This window comes from Mustela putorius, unplaced genomic scaffold (genome assembly GCF_011764305.1).
Source record: "Mustela putorius furo isolate JIRA1106 unplaced genomic scaffold, ASM1176430v1.1 tig00000129_pilon_pilon_pilon, whole genome shotgun sequence".
Classification (NCBI taxonomy): domain Eukaryota; kingdom Metazoa; phylum Chordata; class Mammalia; order Carnivora; family Mustelidae; genus Mustela; species Mustela putorius.
The window spans coordinates 33,462,959-33,480,892 of NW_025421290.1; the positions used below are offsets into that span (position 1 = coordinate 33,462,959).

A 17,934-nucleotide genomic window follows, 5' to 3' on the forward strand; every position below is an offset into this window, starting at 1 on the left:
TGTAAAGATGCTTCTATTTCCACGACCCTATGTTTTACAAACTTACTATAGTTAAATGTCCAGAAGAAACGGTACTCTTCGTCTCTGAATTTGAGTACCAGTGGTTACTGCAGAAGACAGAGATCTTTGATCTGAAAAAAATTACATAATGCAATCTACATGACCTCGGGAAGGACAGCCATGCATTTTATTATTTATCCATTACGGAAATCTGTTGAGCTCCTAGTAGGGGCCAGTCATTGTGCTAGGAAGGAAAACGGAAACACAAAACCAGCTGTGCATGATGTACAGTTTGTTTGGCATTAGGGATTCCATGAAAAAAGGAGTGATGTGTTCAGACTAGCTGGAGAAATTCTGCATTAGACAAAATTGAACAGGTTTTGTTTTGTTTTCTCTAACCTCAGGACTTCCAGCTGTTAATGGGCTGATGAGCACAGTAAGGTTCGGTGGGAGTAGCCCTTTTGGAAAGAGTGGCTCTCAGTCCTGGTGCTTCTCAGAACCTATATCACACCAGAGCAATATTGGGGGTAGAGAGAAATTATGTCAGTATTTTCATTGATGTTTTGAACAACACTATAATATTTTCTCTCCTTGGATCGAAATGACTTACTGGGGAGAAAATAAGGGAGAATATGAACACGTTTCATTTAAATTCTATGGATTTAATTAAAAAGTCCTGTGGATTTAAGTTAAATAGCTTTTCCCTTAATGTGTCAGGAGGAACTCCAGGCAGTCCATTCTTTTTAGTAGGAACTGGTTTAAACCACTATTCACACATCTGTGGCCATTAAAAAAAGGAAAAAAATTACATCAGGCCAGTTAGACCTGAAAGTTGAAGGTAGCACAGATTATTTAGCTGGCAAATCCTTGAAAACATATTAGCTGATGATTTTATAACAGAATGGAGAAGGATCTTATGAAAGACCTTTTTTAATCTGAAAAAAAATAAAGCCATTATATCATATTATTGAACACCCTGTGCTACTGTTGGATGAATGAAGGTGTCTGACGGTAAATATGGAACACACAAGAACTTCAAAGGCAAAGTCAACTTTTTGTGAGCAACAATTTTGTCAAAATTCCTTGGCCCTCTGTTTATATGGAATTCAATCCAAGGACCTGTCTTTTCTGAGGATTTTTCCTATCTCTTGCAGTCACCATAAGCTCGAGTTGGAAATCAAAAGGAATGCTAAGGAAACACTAATAGCTTGATTTGTACATTTCAAAGCCAACAACTATTTTTCCTTCATTCACCCCTTGGGCAGGATAACTCCTGATATCAGCCCCATTTGAGTTGTGGCCGATCAGCCATATTGCTTACAATACTGGGACACTGGAAGGGATTAACCTTATTCTTGCACTGAGCCTGGTCCAAGACTTAATTTGAAGATTGACCTATTTGGTTTAATAATTTTGATTCTTCTGGCCATCTTTCTCCCTAAACACACTGAACTTCCACTGAAGTTACTGAAGGCCACAGAGGGGAGAAACACAGCTGGGAGAAATCTGGCTGGATGTTTTTCCCATTGGCTAACGTTATTATTACTTCCTTTACTAGTGTCTGATTTAAAGGTTGAAAACCAGTTGGTTATATAACAGCTTATGCATACAGTTTCCCAGAATCACCAGCTTTTCTTATAGTTTACATATTTGCACTAATAAAAGAGATAAGATCTATAGCTTAACAAAACAATACACATAAGGCATTTGGACTTAAAGGTTATGTGGGTTAAAAGTGCCTACCTACTTAGCTAAGAAAACAAGCCAATTTTTTTTTTTTTTTTCATTTTTATCCCTTCAAGTGAGGTAAATGCATTTTCCATTTTGAGGCTCTGGTCAATGGTCTGTAAATTGTATTTCAAGTCACAGTAATTGTTATATTTTCTTTAATCTATATTTAATCTTATAGTTAAATAGCAATTTTTTTTTTAATGGGACCAGATTCTTACATATAATTAGATGGTATATTTACTTACCAAAACTTTTTTTAGCAAGGAGTTAGGAATCTCAAATTGTTCTCCTCAGGATTTGTACTATAAACCCAACTCTACATCATATAATAGCTAAGAATAGGAATGATCATTGAGTAAATTATTCCTTTTCTAAGATTCTTACACCCTCTCCTCAAACTGTCCCAGTATTTCCTCTCAATTTAATTTTAAGAAGAAAGAAAGAAAATTTGTGATTTTCATGGCCTTCAAATGAGGAAGCTGCCCTCTCGAAGGCATCTGGTTTTCTTGGATCAAAACTAAACCATGAACCGTAAGCTGGAAAGTAAATTTGGGAAAGTTTGTATATTAAAGGCATTTCATGTACCAAAGTATGATATAAAAATAGTTACATCTTTCAACTTTTAAGTTCTCAAATGTTTAGCAATAAAAACATCAGCTTATCCCTATTTGAGAAAAGAAATTTAAACCATGAAAGATTCCATTTAGTTCCATTTCCGTACAAAACACGACACATCTAATTTAAGGCTAGGAGAAATGCTTACATCTAGAAACAGGACTTCAGAGTCCAAGCCCCCAAACAGATTTCAGAGAAGTCTCCTTGCTTTTGATTAGTAACAAAGTAAACCAATTTTTCTGCTCTGGTGAGACCAGGCAGACCTTCAAGTTCTAACCTCATCTGCCCCCGGCTTAGCCTCTCCTGCTGTATCTACATCTAGGCCCACATCCTCCCTAGATCCAAACCCCACTCAGGTCACGAAAAGAGTCCCACCAGATCAGCCCCCACTGTTGACCTCTGAAGTCTCATAACTGCGACCCACAGTGAGGGGGCAGACTGTCAGAGGTTTGTAGCACCTGCCTGTCTTTCAGGACCAGCCAATTGCAAAAGGATCTAAATGACCAGTGTCTCTGAGTGCCCCTGGCTGAAAGCCGAGGAGTATTTCTGTGGCTGGGTATCTTCCGTAACACAGCTTGACTCTGACATGGTACAAAGCCATGTGACAGTTGTGGATGAGAACTTGTTGCCTCGCTTTCTGCAGGAAAATACTAGATTTCTAAACATAGCATCATGTTAGTTTCCTTTCAGGAGGATAGTCAAAACAATATATAATCCAATGACCTCCACCTTTCAAAAGGTAGAGTCTTGTACCAGGGAGCACAGAGGTGGGAACATGAAAAAACAAAAAGGCTACCATACTCAAAAAAGTGCCATACCACACTCCTTGCCTGTAATTCTAACAATAACTTGCTATGTTTTAAGGCACTGAAGTCACACAGTTGCTATTCCAGAATGAATGCCGTGTCTTTCTCAGACTGGCAGATGCTGGACATTCATGCCCACACTGTCTTCTGTCATCACTCTGTAGATCACCACGACTTGACTTCCTCTCCTACATTATTCTTTAGTAAAGCATTTTGACTGGCATTATTTAATTTTTTTAAAAAGGTACAATTTACACTTAAGTATTAGAGCTCTGTGTCATTTTAGCTGATACTTGATGGGAAGTAAAAGATCAGAATAATGGTTTGAAGCAATATTTTTTTAAAACAAAATTAATGGATATTAAACAGTTTACATTTAAAAGTAAGAAAAGATCTTATTTTGAGGGAAGGGAGGATTATATTATATGCTCATTAGTCACTAATTGACGGTTCCCTTTTATTCTGATTTAATATTTTCTTAATAGTTTTTTTTTTTAAGGGACAAGTCTAAATGTTGTAGTATCAGGTTTTCTATCAAATTAAAGTTTCCTTTTGTTTTTGTTTTTCTTACAAATTTTTCATTTAGAGTCAGGTGTATTTTTGAAGCTACCGGGAGGTTCAAATGGCTTTTAAAACACTTGGCCAACAAGGTGAAAATATGTGCTTTGAGATAGTGCATCTCCCTTTGTTCTTGAAATACTCTATTCCAATTGGAAATATTTCCTCCAAATGTATGTTTGTCTATCTCTCTCTCTCATTTCTTTCTCTAGGTTTCATAGTCATTTCCTCAAGGATCTTTGGAAGCACATTTATGCCCTTTACTTGGGCCGGCCCAGGGACTAGAGTCATGCCTGCTTGCACTGTGCCTACATTTCAAGACATCAGAATAAATGGCAACCATAAAGAGCTAGTGAGGGGGCCCCTGGGTGGCTCAGTGGGTTAAAGCCTCTGCCTTCAGGTCATGATCCCAGGGTCCTGGGATTGAGCCCCGCATTGGGCTCTCTACTCAGCGGGGAGCCTGCTTCCTCCTCTCTCTCTGCCTGCCTCTCTGCCTACTTGTGATCTCTGTCTGTCAAATAAATAAAATCTTTAAAAAAAAATAAAGAGCTAGTTATATTAGTAATTAACTGATATATATATATTTTTTCTAGTGACGTAGGCTGGTCTGTTCACCAGGGGTGAAATGCTCCTTTTGGTAAAACAAAATTGCTTCTCTTCACCCTTGTGCGATGATGCATAGCTCTTTTTTAGAGCATATTTACACGTACTTCATCTATCAGGAGAACCTATTTATGTCATCTTTTTTACCTGAAAGCCGAAAGAGCAATTCCCAAAACGTGTGTCACGTTGCACATAGGATTTAAACTCTAAGTTTCGAATATATCCCCTGTACAAGGTGGTTGGTTTTTTTTCTTTTTCCCCAGCTCTTGAAGCCAGCTATTATCAGATCATACTGCATAACTCGTATTCAGTGTTATCCCTAGGGTAGTGGTAATGCTAGTTTAGGTTTTGTTTGTCCATTATTGCTGAGCACTTAGCTGGAGAAGGCAATGAAGGATGGCAGGAGTTCTGTAAAATGATCTGAGCACAGAGGAAGCTGGGTTGCCTTCAACAACACACATTTTAAACTGTTTACTTGAAAGAAAAACAAAACAAAACCGCGGTAGCACTACGCCCTTTATCTGATGTAGGGTCCTGGAAAGCGCGCGGTGAGAAGTGCCGTGAACTTGCGCACTGATGCACGTCGCACTGGTCTTTAATGTTCTCTGTGGACTGCTTCCTGGCAGTCTGGATCTGGGTGGAAAGTGGCCTCCTTTCAGATAGGTTTTCAGTCTGAGTGCCCTGTGCTTGTCTGTCATTTTGGATTTCCATTTTATTTATGCTATCATTAAGCCCACCGTGAGTGAAGATACAGGCTTGATTTATGGCTTTGCATTTTGAAAACTTCCCATCATTCTGAACCTCAAGCTGCCAGTTACCAGAAGTCAGGCAGTCATCGCAGTAAAGCTATCTGATATGGTGGCTTTGGGGAGGTTGGGCTGTGTAGGAGAAGTTTGGAGAAACCTAGGGAGTTTTGCCCTTTTTTTTTTTTTAACTTTATTCTGAGTTGAATAAAATAGATGCACCGGTTCTAATGAGGCACTTCCTGCCCAGAGTCACTGGCAGAGCAGCCTCCTCCCAACAGCTGCAAGCTTGAGAGACCTCATGCTGCTGGCCAAGGTTCATTCTGTGCTTTGACTAAGACCACAGCCAATAAAGCCAATGTGTACCGTGGAAAGAGTTTCCCATTTTTTCCATTGGAGGAGTCTTTTGTGAGGTTAGGTTGACTGTTGCAAATTAGTAGTGGTGGTCATTGCTCATTTTTTAATTTTAACTGCATGTAAACTTACTGATTAGATTCCACTGAGACACTGAGAACAAATCCTAATTTTCTGTAAGGTACATATCCTTTTGTCCATTCCTTAAACTCCCGGTGCTCAAAATGTGGTTCCCAAACCAGCAGCAGTAGCAGCACCTGAGAGTTGGTTAACTACAAATTCTCAGGTCACCCCTAGATCTACTGATTCAGAAACTCTGGGGGCAGGACCAGCTATGTGTTGTAAAAAGTCTTCCAGGGCATTCTGATGAATGCTCAAGTTCAAGAGCCATGCCTTAAAGATTCATTTGCTTATCTATCTTTGAGCTTTATGTCCTATCCCCAAACAAAACGAGAATGTGGTTTCCTTTCCACTGGAGGTACAAGGGTACCCCTTTAAAATTTGGTTTCCAGTATTATATATCCTCCCAGATGTCCAAGCTATGACTCCAGTCCCCTTGGTCACAGGTGGAAGACTTAAAAGCAGCTTCCAAAGATGCTTGATTTACCCCTCAAGGTTACTTCCCCACCAGCTCTGCTTGGCTTATTTCTATTAACCAGAACTCTTCCCCATTTATCAGGATCATCAGGACCTGTAGGTGTACTCCTCTGTCTGGTTTGGAGTGTATAACCGGTATTTTATTATCAAAATGATATGAACTTCTTTTTTTTTTCTTTTTAAAGATTTTATTTATTTATTTGACAGAGATCACAAGCAGGCAGAGAGGCAGGCAGAGAGAGAGGAGGAAGCAGGCTCCCCACTGGGCAGAGAGCCCGATGTGGGGCTCGATCCCAGGACCTTGAGATCATGACCTGAGCCGAAAGCAGAGGCTTAACCCACTGATCCACCCAGGTGCCCCAAAAATGATATGAACTTCTTTAGGACTGAGTTCCCATCCTGTTTTTCCTTCGTCCCACGTGCTTGGAAGCAGCCAGATTTGGGACATTGGTTCTATGTGATCATTTCACATGTAGTTTCATTTTGTTCTGTCTGTACCAGCAGCCCACAGTCATCCACACTCTGCTTCAGAGTAACATCTCCAGACTCTAACATTGTCGGCTTAAAAAAAGATTTTGGTTTGATGACCCCTGAACAGTTAAGTTGCACCCAGCTTTCCCTCACTGTCTCCAACTGCGATCAAGGATTTATGGGATCATTCCGTCTCTTTGTCCTTGGAAGAATGATGATTAATGGCCATATATAATTGGTCTTGGCCTTTTATCTTACGTGTTGTACCTCTCCCCCCATTACATATGACTGATACTTTGAAATTAAGTTGTTTCACCTTCTCATTTGTTTAGGAATGGACTAAATTGAAATCTACACCGAATTCCATTTCTAAAGAATCTTAACTCAGTCTTTTCAAGAACTTCTCTCAATTTCTGAAGAGTTGATTTAAATATTACACTATGTCACACATTAAAGAAAGTGTATTTTCTAGAAAGGTGCTTATTTATTGAGCAAATGCAGTAATGAGATAGACTCCAGAGTCTTTGCTAAGCCCCTGTCCCAGCCAATTGCAGCCAATTACAGCAATTAAAATGTATAATTCTTACATAAATAGCAATAACAAGTAAATTGAGCAAAAAACTTATCCCTTCAAACTGTTTTTAAAATAACCTCAGTTATTTTATGGTTTGGGATTTGTACCAAGTAGTTATATAAAAGTTTAGAAACAAACAAAACAAAACAAGCCTACATAAGTATACAAATGTAGTTTATGACACCTTTTATAATCTGCTATAGGAAAAATTTCCACTGTTGAACAAGGACTATGCCAACAACATACTTACATTCATAAGTTACTTTGCACTGGTGGCCTGCATCCAAGAAGTTGTTTCCATTCATTCAAATGTCTATCCCAAAGTCTTATCTATGTTTTACCAGTCTTAACCTTGTAATTTTTAAGAATTTAAATATAATTCCTTTATTTGGTACACTGATAAATTTGATTAGCTGAATGTATATGTTTAAATATATAAATACTTCATAATTCCTAGTTACCAATTATAATAGTTATATAATACCATTTGAAATTAATGACAACTAAACTTATATACTAACCCAACCTTGCATATGCTGAACTTTATTACCCATCAGCATTTTGCTGTTTATTACTCTTCTCAGAAGAGGGAATGAAACTGAACTTTTAAAAAGTAGGTAAAATGTTATATGTATTTAGATGATGTCAAATAATACAGGAAGACAGCCAAGACCCTTAACAGTACCCTTCATTGCTTTTGAGTGTAGGCACTAATGATGAAGGCTGAATTTGGACAGAGCCATACAACCCCAGAATGATCCTTCTTGTTTTAATATTTTGCTTTGGGGCAACCTTTACTTTCCAGAAACAAGGATCTTGTGTATATGTAAAAATTTACTATTTGTTGGGTGCTACGTGAAGATGAAATCAGATTCTCACAGCCGTTACTGAAGATGGGCTGAGCTTCTCCTAGACAGATCTCATGTGAGAACAATCCCATTCTGGAGCCACTGAGATCCAGATGTCCAACTGAACAGCTGCCATGTCTCCAGTAACCTCGAGATCACTGCTTTTGAGCTGTGAGCATGTGTTATGCATTTCTTATCCTGACGCCCATGATTGAGGTCAGATGTTCTCTACCCTTAATTTTACCCTTTGGAACTCTTTATATTTCTCAGTGGGATGTACAGTCACAGACACTGGTACCACAGAGCAGCTAGAGAAAAACTTTCCCATGATACAAGTAGATATTCAGCCTAAATTTTCATTACCCTTATTTAGTGTTTACTGCTCTTCTCAGAGAGTAATTACAAGTGAACTGTAAACAAAATAGTCACATACAGGAGAGTAAGTTATATCTCCCAGAGTCTCTAATGGCTGCCCTGCCCTCCCCGCTGACCCCGAGTTATAGGTTGAAAGAGTGGTTGCAAAAGGAATCTTGTTTTGTCCTTCTGCATGTGCAGTCAACACATCTGAAACTTACCAACTTTCCTAACATTACCTTAACTGAAACTCATCAAAGTGGCAACTACCCGAATGAAATCCATGCTATTTTGATACTCATCTCAACACCACAAATTTATACAAATGTTTGATCGATTTTCCAAAAGTAACATTGTCTTCTACCAAGAGAATAATTACTTACCTTTTGCTGGCGCCAGAAGGAGAGTGAATTCCCAAGTTACCCACCATTTGCGGGAAGAGCCATTGGGAAATGTTTGGAATCCAGGTAGGATCTGGAAAGGTCAGACCAAAATAAGTCACCAATTTAATATTGGCAGTTCATTTTTCTAATTATTAACCAAAGGTCTGTCTAGAATACAAAAAAAATATGTATGTGGTTGGATTCAAGATTTAGTTTCATGTTATTTTGATATCATCATAGATTGAACATCTTCCTGATTCTTTAAATCAATATGGATCCAGAATAAGATTCTTTGAAAGCTACATAGAAAATGGTCTGACCAACCAGTGATATGAGAAAGCATCTGTATTTTAGGTAGTATTTATAAATGCTATCAATATAATTATATTTCTGAATTGCAAGATGCCTTACTAGATAGTAAGCTCTTTGGAAAAAGGCACTGTGTTTTGCCTACCACAGGAGCTAAACATAGTGTAAGGGTTCAAAATGTATTCACTAACTGAACTAACCACACTACACTCTCCATCATCTCTCTATACTAAGCAAAAGGTGTTTATTAACATCTCCATAGCCAGATTTGCAATGTCTTTCAGCACTTAACAGACCAGTTGCCTGATTGTATTCATGAAAATTCAAATCGCAGTGTTGTTCTTGGAATTTCTGCCTAAGGGTTTCAACCCTGCCTTCAGTGTTTTGAATGGCATGAAAACCACACTGATCAGATAACATCTGTATGTCACCAATATTAGTGACCAATTTACTGAGCATGAAATGTGCTGATTTTCCATAATGGATATCAGTAAAGTATCCATGTTATCATTGTGTGCACCATCTCCCTTGTGTTTGTGTAAGCATACTGTTGAGGACTGAGTATGTGTTGGCCATCATATTTGTGGATTTTTATAGAGATTCCTGTCATCACCACATAGTTCACCAGGACTTTTCCACCAGATGGTTTATAAGGAACAAAAATCCCTAAGATTGTGATGCTGGTCCCTTAAACCCCAAATTGATTTTATAACATAGAATTTTATGGAAATAGACCCATATGATGAATGAACATCAGTTGCTCCATCATTGTTGACTTTCAATATCGTCTTCAGGAAGTGGGGCTTTACCCCCTATACTATATGGCAAGGAAATCTTTGCTGGACCTTTTCGGTCTGACAATATCCAGCTAACTTGTGGCTTATTGTGGTTTCCCTTCCTATTTAGTCCCACCAGCGTTCCTTTATTTCTGGACGTTTGGCCTGAGAAACTTACTTAGTTCGTATGCCAGTTTCTTGTCAGTTGGCAATTTATTTGCTGACTTAGACTAAGTGTCTGCTATAAAAATCACTTAGAATTGTGTACTTCCCTCCTTCTTTGTCTTTATCTTTACGCTGTTACCTCCTTCCTTTCCACATTACCATCGCAACCCTTTCTACCAAGATGATGTTTGGCACTTTTGAAGATTAGGTAGAAAAGTTTGAGATTCCCAAGATCTAGCATCTTTAGCTGTTCTGTTTATAATAATGCAATATTTCTGGGGAGCATGGATGGTTCAGTCAGTTAAGCGTCTGCCTTCAGCCCGGGTCATGATCTCTGGCTCCTGGGATCAAGCTCAGAGTTGGGTTCCCTGCTCAGTAGGCAGTCTGATTCCCCCTCTTCCTTTTCCTCTCCCCCCCGCTTGTGCTCTCTCCCTCCCTCTCTCTCTCAAATAAATAAAATCTTTTATAAAAATAATGCAGTATTTCTGAAGCAGTAGATAATATGCTTTTTCACCTTATAACTGTCTTTTATAACTCACATTAATAAAGCCTCCTAGGCTCCATGATATAGGATCGTACTATGGTATAGCTAGATGGTACAGCTTTTTCTTTCTTTCCTTTTTTTCTTTCTTTCTTTCTTTTTTTTTTTTAATACTACCTCAAACTTGGCAGCCCGATAAGAATTACTGCTATTAATGATAAATTTCTGGTGCACACACAATGCAAGAAATTGTAAGCCTTTAGACTTCATATTACTGATGTTGATATAACTAAGAAAGTGCATATTATGTGGCCTGGTTCTAAACAACACAAACATTGGAATAGTCGAGAGCCATCGCCTTCTACCACCACAGAAGGCCATCAGTGGTAGCTGACATAATCTCACTGATTCTTGTCCTGGAGCCATCTACTATACTGAACACAGGAAAGCACAATCATTGACTATCAAAAACCCAGCTCACTAATGAGTGCTACAAAATATGCAAGGAGAGTAGGAGTCCTGCTGTTATTGTTATTTGGTACTCTAAATATTTGTTGAATGAATGTAATCTAACAAAAAAAAAAAAAAGTTAAAAATCCCTTTAATTCCTCTCTGCATGAAGAAAAGCACCACCTTCTTTTTAAAAGGCTGTTTTCCCCCCTTCCCAGACACTGTGTAGATTTTGTTCTCATCGGACACCATATAGCAATACCAGAATTTTGGCCAAGTTTTAAAAATAGAAGCTCCTAGAAATAAATTCTATTTTCTACCAGAAAATATTATTATTTGTTACATCTTCCCAAAGAACTTTTAGAATCTCCTTAATATTCTTTTTAGGTTTAGATGCTAAAGTAGAAATTGGAATATTTAAAATGAACGAGGATGTACATGCATCTAAACGGATGGATATAAAACTGGGGTGTCCCGGTTGGCTCTGCTACATGCTGTGAGGGTAGGAGTATTGGGTCTGGGAGAAGCCTGGCTGCTTCTGCTGCTAACTGCCTGTGTGACACTGAAGCGCTCATCTCACCTCGGAAGTCTTAGCTGTTGACTGAGGAAGTTGAACTAAACGGTCTTCTAAGTGACTTTCCATTCCTGACCATGTTTGAGTCTACAGTTGAAATGTATAATGGCTTTGTTCACAGGATTAAAAGTGGATTGTATGTGGTTTGAATATCTACCTCAAGGCTGAGTCTAAGATAGACCAAACCACCTTTGAATTATAAACCTTGTTCGTCAATGATCTATTCATAATGACCCCTTCGTAAAATCACTTCCCTTGCATGACCTATCTTGGTCCTTTTCTCATGTTATGTTTTGTGCTAAAAAGTGGTGTAGAATTAGAATCCTACCTCCACCATGACCTTACTAGCTGTGTGATTTGGAGTAATTTACTGAACAGTTCTGAGCTCATTGACCTCATCTGCACAATACAACTTAGTGCATTTACTTTAAAAGAGCTGTTAAGACTTACAAGAAATGGCACATGAAAAGTGCCAAGCTCAGAACATGACTCGTGGTGGTTCCCTATACATGTTTCTTTCTTTATTATCTAGGCCTGAGCCCCTTCATCCATATAAGTCTACTTTGAACCCTGTGATGCTTGTCTCTATTGGTTAGCAGCAATGGATCACCTCAAATATTGAACAGTGACAAAGCTAATTATACTCTAGATAAACATTTATTCTGTTAGATGGTATTAATTCACCAACTATTTGCCAAGTCCCAAATTTTATATATATATATATATATATGTATATGTATATGTATATGAAAATATATTATATACATAAGTTTGTAAGTATATATTTTATATATATTATGTATACAGTATACATATATATACACATACATGACACAGTTGACCCTTGAACAACACGACTTTGAACACACAGATCTACTTACCTTGGATTTTTAAAACAAATATAGTACGGTACTAATGTATTTTTTTTCTTCTTTATGATTTTTTTAATAACATTTTCTTTCTTCCAGCTTACCTTACTGTAAGAAGACACTAAGAATATTTTTAATAAATTATGTAACATACAAAGCATGTGTTAATCGACTATTCATATTATTAGGCTTATGGCCAACAGTAGGCTATTAGTATTTGAGTTTTGGAGAAGTCAATAGTTACATGAAGATTTTTGACTGAGCTTAAGGTCAGGGCCCTGAACCCCCACATTGTTCCAAGGTCAACTGTTGTTCAGAGTTCAAAATACTCTATTGACATACAAGCATGTCTTCAAATCTTCATGTTTGAGAAACAGACATAGATACTTCATCTGTAACAGACTGTGTACCACATGGCAACACTATTCTGAAGCACTTTGCTTATTTTAACTTATTTAATCCTCACAACAACTTGTACCTCAAACCAGGAAATTGAGGCACAGAGAGGTAGAGTAACTTACTCAAGGCCGAGTATGGAGCCCACATGTAAATGCAGAGAGCCACTCCACAGTTCACGCGCTTTGTCACTCAGTCACATATGTAAATAGCCATTTAAAAATCATTTTAAAGATTAAGTAGCACCAAGGAGTTTCCTTCAGCAAGAATTCTGAACAGCATTTCTAGGAAAAGAAGGACAGGCAATTTCTGTCAACCCCACTGCATTGCTTAAATCTTACTGAGATTTGATGCATGAGGCTTCGATACATACTTCTTGCAACCCGTGAGGCAGGGCCAGGCACGGGGAGAATAGGTGGGCAGGGGTAGAGCCAGAGGACTGAATGCACACCATTTTCTGTCTTCACCCTCAGCCAGGGCCAAGGAAGTCATTTTTTTTTTTAACTTAAATACTTTTCTAATACTTTTCTGCCCTAATAAATACAAAGTATTCTCTAAAAAAGAGCCTCTGCTAGTAAAAGTGGCTTTTGGTTCAGCAGGAAGAACAAAAAAAAAAAAAAAAAAAAAAAAAAAAAAAATCAACAGAAAATAAACCCAGAGTGGGTGTCATAAGAAGCTGAGGGAAGCATGAAGAGAGGGCGGTAAGCATGGGAGCTTTTCCTTTGACCGTCCTGTTAAAATCTGTGAGTGGAAGTTGGGGGTGGATTTCATGAGTAAATATGAAATTTTGCCACCAAATTCTTTCCTCCAGAGCTAATATTCTCATGGGATATTAATATTAATACAAGGGAAAAGGCGCTGGGTGAAGAAAACTATTTTTCCCTTCAGGGCAGACTCGTCTCAGGAAGACAGTGAAGTTTGAGTTTCAGAAAGTGCTAGTAGAATATGAGGCATTTGATCATTAACAGACAGGAAAACAGGCTACAACCCATAGGATTCTCTTTGGAAAGTGGAGAAAAGAAGCCTGGTAATAGTAGCCTCATCAAGTACCCTTTTCTCTACATAAAACCCGGCTTTTCATGGTGTGTAGGACTTTTGACCTCAGTCATTATTCTGGACTAATTAATGTCATCAAAATAGAAATCTGTGGCATATATGAGTAATGTGAGGGCACCATGCTTTAGAGACATAGATAACAGAGTGGGTGTGTGTGTGGAGGGGTGCATTTCCATTTTATAATTTCATCAGTTCATCATTTTGAATTAATCCTTTTATGATTTCCCTGAATCATTCTTTTAAAGCATTCTAAAGAGCCAGAAAAAAAAAAATGAAAGCTTTTCTCAAGCAACTGACTTAATGGATAGCTAAATGTCCAGTTTCAAAGCTGTTACTTATAAAAGGCCAAAAAACTGTTAATATGGGGCCATATAACTAACATAATTTTCCCAAGGTGGGAAAGGCAATAAATTACAAAATACTATATAAATGGAATATATGGTCTTTAATAAGAGCAGCTGCTATTTCATTAAGGTGTGCAATATTTTAAGTCTTGGTTTTCTGTTTTGGAAGTGTGTTAATTAGTTCCCTTGTTTTATTTAACTTATTCCATTCTCCGTGTGTTTGTGATTCTTAATTTGTAATGTGTTTTTTATAAACTGCTCTTACATGATGGGAATGCCACAATATCCCTTAGGTCTTTTTATGCTTCAAAACCAAAAAATAATAAACATTAAAACGTGAAATCCTAGGGATGCTCACAAACACTTGTTACGTCCTCGACTAGATTCTTCGGCTATGTTTGCCCATAATGGTTTGCATGTGAGCAGTTATCTGATCACTTATTGTGGAACTATTTGTTGACCTGGACTTAAATTTCAATTATACTGGATGCAAATGAGCACTTTGAAACATAGGAACAGCCCACCCAAATGCAGAATGTCCTTTGGGAAATTTTAAGCCAGGACATATAATCAATTTTAAAATAAACTTACTTTTATACTAAGAGTTGCTATGTATTGGAAAATAAATAACAGAAAGATGATACCTTCAGGTATATTTTAGGACAGACCTGTAACTCTCCCGGTCATAAGTAAATCTTCAGATGCTGTGAATATTTGGGACTTGAGGAGTTGCTGTTAATTGCATCTTGGAGTTAAATTAGGTTGAATGAGTAATGCTTTCTGGCCTCAACTCTCCCAGTTGGAAATCTTTCTAAAATGTACGAGTAAATTTTTTTTTTCTTTTTAACCAGCAAGAGAGTGAATGAATTTTGTCAGTTTATTTTTTATGATTTAGGCCTAGCATGCCTCAGGGACATGATTCTCATTATCAATCATCATTGTAAAATATGATAAATAGGTAGAAAATGAAGGAGATGAGACCATCTGTATTACTGAACAGAGTAATAGGTAGTCAGTCACCACAGGACTCTATTCCACACCAGCCCTGTGCCAAGTGCTGGAGGGGTATAAAAATATAATTCTTTGTTGTAGGGAGTTGTGTTGTGCGTTTTAAGATGCTTAGCAGCCTCCCTGGCCTCTTTTTAGAAGGGTAGAAAGAAAAGCCACATTTCCTAAGAGTGTCATAGGAAATCAGAAAATAGAAACAAAGATCAAGGGAAATTTTATGGAAGAAGTGGGTTATGAGCAGAATCTTGACCGATGTTTAGTGTTGGCAAGTCAAGTTAAAGAGGTTGATGACTAAAAGGTTACTGTCTTTTGCCTGAAGGGAGGTCATTGGTAACCTTGATGAGAAAACCTTTAGTGTGCTACATATAACCATTGGATGAATCATGAAGATGTTTTAAAGATGTTTTAAAGTCTTGTGACTCAAGCCTAAGACATAACCTCAGTGTCTGCTCTGTAGATAAGAGGGGAATTTAGGGACTCTCTGTACTTCTCCCCAACATGATTCACACTTGACCTGTACCATTCAGTGAATTATTTCTCTACCACTTTTTTCTGTTTCTTCTTCTTTTCTTCCTGCTCCTGTTCAATCTTCTACCTCCTGCCTGCCTTTAGGTGTTGTTTTTTGTTTGTTTGTTTGTTTGTTTGTTTGCTTGTTTTCCCATTCTTCTTCCTCTTCCTCCACTTCCTTTTTCCCACTTAAGTTCAGGTTATGGATGCCTGTGAGAAGAGAAGCCATAGTCATGACAACTGTATCAGTGTCCTGTAGCTGCTAAAACAAATCACCACAACCTGGTGACTTAAAACAGTAGAAATGTATTTTCTCACAAGTCTGGAGGACAAAAGTCCAAAATGATGTTCACTGGACAGAAATCAAAGTATTGGCAGAGCTGCACTTATTTCAGAGGCTGTAGGGGAGAGTCCATTCCTTGCGCCTTCCAACTTCTGGTGACTGTGTCTCTCTAGTCTCTGCCTCCATGGTCACATGGCTTCCTCTTCTCTGTGTGTTGGGTCTTTCTCCACCTCCCTTTCACAAGAATACTCCTGATTACCTTTAAGGCCTAGCCAGATAATCCAAGATAATCTCCATATCTCAAGAGTCTTAGTTTAGTCAGATCTCCATAAAGCTTTTTTCCAAATAAGGCAACATCCCCAGGTTCTGGGGATCAGGATCTGATATATTTATGGACTATTATTCAACCCACTGCAATCAGAATGATACAGAGTCCTCTTTTTATATGGCAGACAATACTGAGTCCATCCTCAGCTCATACGAACCTGGCTGGTGGATCTTACCTGCAAACATTAAATAGGAGTCCTACCTCTTCATGTTTCTTCTGTTCATTGGAACAGTGTTTTGTGTTTGAGCAGTATCTCCCTGCCAAGGACTGGGAAAGAAGAGGCCTCACTTTATCTTTCTAATTCCCTGAGTATCAACCATCAGGTCCCAGATAACAAAAGTTAAGACCTAGTGTGCTCCTGATAGACAGCTTCCTACTTTCCTCCTAAGAGTTGGAAGGCTATTCTTAAGGAAAGGCCTTAAGGAAAGGCCTTCCCCTGGGCTTACTTAATTCTGATTAGAGTTGCCAACATGTCCTCTTCAACCCAAGCTAGAGGACATCTAGAGAAAGTCACAGGATTGATAAGGTGTCCTCCCAGTACAAGACCCTGCTAAAATCACCTGAGACCCCGAGACTGTGAGAAAAGAGATACTTTGATCATTTCATATCTAGCTTTCTTTAAATAATCCCGCTGCCCACAAAGTAAGTAAGGTTGAGGAGGGCGAAGATATAAAGGAGCATGAAAATTCATGCCCACTTTCTTTCCTACCCAGTGTCCATGATACGCAGACCATCTTCTCTGGTCTGGGGGAAGAAATCCGAATACATTGGCAAGCATTAACTTTTGTGGGGCCTGCAGGCTCTTAAGCCCTTGCATATCCTTGCTTATCCACTCTCCAAATTCTGACTCAATGGATTTTAGAATAACGATCTTACAAGAAATAAATATTACTCTTTTAAAAGAACATTTTAACATAAATCTAAGACATACTGAAATGTTATAGTCCCATATTTCCAATAACCATTTGACTTTTTCTAATATTAGCTTACTTGACATTGAATAAGGTACAGTTTCTATACACCTATTTGATTTTCCAGCAATATTTGGTTAGTGAATTCTTATACCCTCTGGGAAAGTAGCTCAGGATCTCTGTTGACCAGCAATGGTTTTTCTCAGCTCAGTATTTCTAAACTTTGGCACTATTGACATTTGGACTAGATATTTCTTTGTTGTAGGTGCTATCTTATGCATTTTAGAATGTTTAATAGCATCCCTGGTCTTTGCCCTCTAAATGTCATCCCCTCACTGAGTTGTATCAATCAAAAATGTCTCTAGACATTGCTAAATGTCCCCTGGGGGGCCCAATCACCCCTGGCTGAGAATTACTATTCTAGCTATATTCTTTGCTTGGTTAGTAATAATAGCTAGCATTTTTTTAAAAAGATTTTATTTATTTGAGAGAGAGGGAGAGAGGGTATGAGCGAGTAGGGTGGAAGGAGCAGAGTGAGAGGGAGAAGCAGGCTCCCCACTGAGCAAGGAGCCCTATACGGGACTCGATCCCAGGACCCCAGAACCATGGCCTGAGCTGAAGGCAGATGCCCAATCCACTGAGCTACCAGGCACCCCAATAGCAAGCATGTATAAAGCACTTACCAAGTGCCAGTCACTGTACTAATCACTTATATTAATGAATTTAAATCTTACAAAACCTCACCAGGTAAGTGCTATTATTATTATTATTCCTATTTTATAGATAAGGAAACTGAGGGCCAGAAGCATTGAGCAAATATAGTAAGACAGACAGCTTTTT

At 38.3% G+C, this 17,934-nt stretch overlaps 1 long non-coding RNA gene across 1 annotated transcript; it reads right to left on the minus strand.

The window, feature by feature from the left end:
- Positions 1–4: 4 nt before the first annotated feature.
- Positions 5–13,268, minus strand: LOC106006159. The gene is made up of 4 exons (XR_001180065.2): positions 13,031–13,268; positions 12,783–12,941; positions 8,638–8,728; positions 5–131 (listed from the first exon to the last, which is right to left on the minus strand). It is a non-coding gene; the product is annotated as an uncharacterized LOC106006159 (long non-coding RNA).
- Positions 13,269–17,934: the final 4,666 nt, after the last annotated feature.